Source organism: Nelumbo lutea, chromosome 8, assembly GCF_056320005.1.
Source record: "Nelumbo lutea isolate HS-2025 chromosome 8, American lotus-T2T, whole genome shotgun sequence".
Taxonomy (NCBI): domain Eukaryota; kingdom Viridiplantae; phylum Streptophyta; class Magnoliopsida; order Proteales; family Nelumbonaceae; genus Nelumbo; species Nelumbo lutea.
In genome coordinates, this window is record NC_142691.1 from 45,598,947 (window position 1) to 45,604,442 (window position 5,496).

The following is a 5,496-nucleotide window of genomic DNA, read 5'->3' on the forward strand; positions in this document are numbered from 1 at the left end:
GATCTGTGGGTGAGGCTTTGTTTCTTGTGAGTTGTTAGATTTGAAGGATTGAGTAGAGATCTGGGTGTTTGAAGTGGGCTTGCATCCAGTTTCAGATAGGATAGGTGCTTGGGACCTACTCGGTTCTTTCAAGGCTTCACAATAATAAGCCACAGGTCTAATTTAATCATTGCACTTCGGGTTAGTTACTATCTGCACTTGAACTCGCTGTAAAGTCCCAGTATCGATTTGTGCCCCATCAGAAGTGGCCACTTAACTATCTGCTAGCGGCTAAATCACAACCAGAAGCCAATCGCATCGGCTATGAGGATTAAATTGGCCATTTTGATTGGATTGGATGGTAAGGACACAAGAGCATGATGATGGCCTAAGGCTGTACGTTAATATACCCCACCGACCAGGCTGATCACAGAATATTAGAAGCTCTGATCCTGCAACTTAAAACTATAATTATTACTTATTAGCTCATTGATCTCCATTCTCCAATACTCAGATAAGATGATCGTCAGGCGTCGGCTATGAACACGGATTCTAACGTTTCTAGACCGGAGACGACAGCGGCGGAGAAACCTTTACCAGCCCCAACTGCGTATAGTGAATTAGTGATGTGGCAATTTTAAGACTATACATTGGATAAATAAAGATACTCATTGAATGTTAGGGAACTCCATTAATCTGGAAAAAAATTATTGAGTTTCAGATGACTCCCCGTATTCTTTGATTATTCTTTCCTTTACTTGCCCATCTGCTTCTGTCTGCATGGTTTTCCCAACAGAATTGTCGGTTGATATTTATCGACATACATCCACTAGGGAACCCAAAAGAACCATGTAAAACAATGTGTGATCTTGGTAAACCAAAAAATTACGTCAATGACATTAAATATAAGTTTTTAGAAGTCTATCAAAAAGATATAATAAACAAATACTTAGATGGCTCATGTGAACTATTGTTATGCAAACACTTAAAATGAGTCAAGAATTTAAATATGGATTCTACCGGCACTCTTTTTTTGGGGGGAGTGTTGGGGGGGGGGGGAGGGGGAGGGGGTTGTGCTTCTTCAACTATATTCTTTATTTTTTTTGAAAGGTTTTCAACTATAATCTTGGCAGAACGGTCATTATTGTAAACTGTGGGATCCTTGCTAAGGTTTAGGCATCACTAGTTGGGACCCGTGTAATGCACGGGCTTTGTCAAGCATATTTAAGATATATAGGATTCTTATGACATTCGTACATAAATCAAATCTTATCCCTTTTTTTTGGATAGTCATATAGGAGGAAAAAAGGCTCTAACATAAGCAAGGGGTGTAAAACAACCCCAATGAAAGGGTAGAGCCAAGGTGACCGGGGGGAACCTTAATCCCACTTATACTACGTATCTCCATGTAAATTTCCCCTCCCCCACCCAATGATTAGCCCCCCCAAAGCCCACTTAATGTTTATTCCCCTGTCCTCATCCATTTAATTAGGTTTTGGTCCCCGTAGAAAAAAAACTTTGGCTCCTCTACCAAATGCCATTGAACTTATTTCAAATTGTTTACATTTTGTATTTAATTACCACTTAGCCCATTGTTTTGTAAAATATAGTTGATTTTGGTTTATAGACATTTGGTCGATACTATATAATCATTGAACTGCTTGAAATGGATAATCATTCACATATTGATAACGATTTTTTATAATTTAAATATTTTATATTTATGATGAATATTATGGTTTTTAAACCGTCATTGACCTGAGTGGTTGGATTTTTTAGTTTGAAAACTGTCGAGGCAATCAGTTCCGTTTCACCCATAATCTGTATCTTAGCAAAAAAACCATTGACTTGGTCTGTGACCCAGTGGCGGTCAAATCTTTTGGCCGTTTGACCTAGAAAATGGTTTTTGGCCTTTTTATTTTAATTATTTATTTTTTAGTTTGGAATAGACCATTCATTGAACTGGATAGTCGGATTGCTCAGCCCGAAAGCCATTGAGGCAATTGTTGACTTGGTTAGTGACTTGTTGACGGTCGAATCGTTGATTCGTTTGACCTGAACAATGGTTTTTGACCTTTTTTATTTTAATTTTTTTTTTATCTTTTTAATTTGAATGGGCCACTCAAACTTGTCAGCCCAAAAAACCATCGAGGCAACTAGTTCCGTTTCACCCTTAACCTGTTGACTTGGATGGTCAAACTGTTAACCCATTCGACCCAAATATTGGTTTTTGGCCATTTTTTATTTTAATTACTTTTTTATTTTTTATTTCTTTTAAATTGGAATGGGTTATCTATTTGAACCGAACGGTCAAAGCATTCCGCCTAAAAACCGTTGAAGCAACCAATTCCATTTCACCCTTAACCTGTATCTTGACAAAAAATTGTTGACTTAATCAATGACCCGAACGATCAAAATGTCAATCCGTTTGACCCAAAAAATGGTTTTTGGCCATTTATTTATTTTCTAATTTTTTAATTTTAACTAAAATGGGCCATTTGTTTGAATTTGATCAAGGTTCGATATAATTACCTAAAAATTATAATAAATAATTTATTCCCTAATTCTCTTTTCTATTAATACATTACTTTTCTTTTAATAATTTATTCATTAATTAGTAACTGAATACCAATAAATAAAATTTATAGTTATTGACAATAACCAAAAAATTACTTAAGATATCTAAGAAATATTAAAGTAAGTAGCTGAAAAAGTTATAACTAATATTTTCTTTAATTTAGTTATTATTAAAATTATTGGAATATATTTAGTCATTAATCTTAATTATTGAAATTTATTCATTAAAAGTTATTCGAAAAATGAAATTCCAATAGTTATTCATTAAAAGTTATTACTAAAATTTCAGTAATTATTACAAACTAAGAACATGTATAGCACGGTGCTTATACATGAAACTTCAGCACGTTGCAAACTAATAATGTGAAATTTCAGCATCCTTGATTAATAATTATTACAAAACAATAATAGTCAGACAACAATGTAAAATTACCCGATAGTCCAACACAAAATATTAATTAATTTTAGTGTTATAACTAAACATGCCACGTCAGAGAAGACAATTTCACGAACAGTTCAGATGGTTCATTGATAGACTATTTGACATCGTCATCTCTACCCAATAGGCCCATAGACCATTTGACATTGTTTTGTCTACCTGATGGGGATTTCACAATCACATAGTTGATAATGATTTCAAACATTGGAAGATGTTTTAGTCGACAATTATTTCACCAACAGTTCACATAGTAAAAAATAAAGGGTAAATTACAAAGACCCCCAATACTATGGGGTTAGTGATAAAGACCCCCCTGAACTTTAGTCATTAGACAAAGACCCCCTTAATTGTTAAGTCAGATGATGGAAAGTGTTAAATTATCAAAATACCTCTTTAAACTTTCTCTATTTTATTTTTATTGCCATTTGCTCTTAAAACCTAACGACCCAAAAATATCTTGATTGTCACTGGAAAAGAAGCAGATCACATATGGGGGCATGTTCCCGGTCTCTGATGAGCTTGTAGATAAACCCATTTTACCCAAAGATGCTACTACAATGCAGTCCTGTAGAAAACCTGGTTCTTGGAGAAACCCAGAAAGGCAATCCAACTGCTATGGTGCAGTTGGCGGTGACCCAAAATGAGAGAGATGGTCTAGTTAGTAAAGGCAATTGTGACGTTATGGGTATATGACATTATGTGGTATGGCCTTATGTGGAGAGATCATAATATTTAAGATTGGTGTGAGCGAATATCAAAATATAAGCAATAAAATTTCTACTATTAAATACTAGGTATTTGTAGTTAATTGACCAAAAGCTATAAAGCTTCCTCCATTCATTCTTCCTACTTTTCAAAGCAGTATATAAAAGGATACATTGACATCACTAACATCAACGGTGTTCAGAGTGTGATTGTGGAAGACACTGATATTCCTGGGAACAATGTGATAACAGAGCTTGTTGTAGGACATGTTATGACCTCAGTTTTTTGAAGTTAAATGCTGGCATAATCTATCACTGATTCACGTTTCCTTATAAGAATTCAAATCCCTCAACCACCAACATCTCACCAAAAGAAAATTTTTTGACCATTTATGCTTCTACATAGTTTATATAGGAATTTGTAAAATTAAAGGAACATTATTTTGAATGCCATGAATCCCTGAGTGAAAAAACTCCAATTGTTGAGAACATCAAGATGATTAGGAAAGTGTTGGAAAAAAGAACACATTTCAAACGGTGAATAATCAACCCCTGTTAAATCTTCAATCTTAAATAGATTATTTACTAAGTTCCTGTAATGTTTTCTAGACCCTTGTTGCATTGTATGAAAAGTTATAAAAGAAAAAAAAAACAATTAATTAATCGAACAAAATCGAGAGGGACAAAGATCAGCTCTTGAAATTAGCATAGCATTGTTCATACCACCCTAGAGATTTTGATCGAGTTCTCAAATTCTATCTTCCAATGTTTTCCCTATTTATGGGTCTTTTTTCTTCCACTTGAAAGAACAATTGATACTCATCACTGCAACCTGTCCCAACATAAGAAATTCCACTAAATCTGAACATAGATAAATTTCATTTCAACTAAGCATCTAAGCCATCTTTTCCCGAGTGGGATAGGGAGAATAAGAAAAACCATCTTTTCCCATTTCTGTAATTCATTTAATCAGGGGAAGGATGGAGGCTCTATGGGGCTCAGACTAGTCGTATTTCTAACCAGAGCAGTGGCTAGAAAAAGACGAAGTCATCAGAAAATGGATCTTCATGGGGAGGGATCAGTACACTTACCCAGTGTTCCAAGTAGTGACTCAAGATAGGCTTAGGAACGGGCATGACATTCTTTCAAATGAAGCAGGTGGTGGCTGGTGTTTTGTGGCAATTCTAGGTTGTGTTGGTGATGGAGAAAGGTTGTGAGCCAACTTTTATTGTCGTATTTAACTTCAAAAATGAAAGATGAGTTTCTGGTGAGGATAAAAGAAAAAGGAGGTGGATCTCATAAGCGCTAAGTTGTTAGGTGTTAAAAAAATAAGATGATTTTATAAATTAAAGAAAAAAGTAAAATAAAATAGAAAAGGGTAGTTTGGGCATTTACAAAACTTTAAATAGTCATATGAGAATCTTTTTCAAAAATAACTGATGAAACACTAATAGAGGAGGGTTTTTGTCTAATGGCTAAAGTTCAAGGGGGCCTTTGTTGCAAATTAAAGTATAGGGGTGTCTTTGTCACTGACCCATAGTACAAGGGGGTCTTTGTAATTTACCCAGAAGTAAAATAAAATAAAAAGATGAAAACACACCTCTGTCAAATGCTTAGACAAGGCAGAACTCCCGTAGATGTATTTTGAATGACCGAAGAACTGCTGCCATTCTTCGAAAGAGGGGTTGAGAGCTTTTGGTTGGGGTAAGGGAGAAAGGAGACCTAGACATGAATCTTTTTTGTAAATTTATAGTTGACTGTCCAATAAAGGACCTAGAAATGCACAATTACCTCATA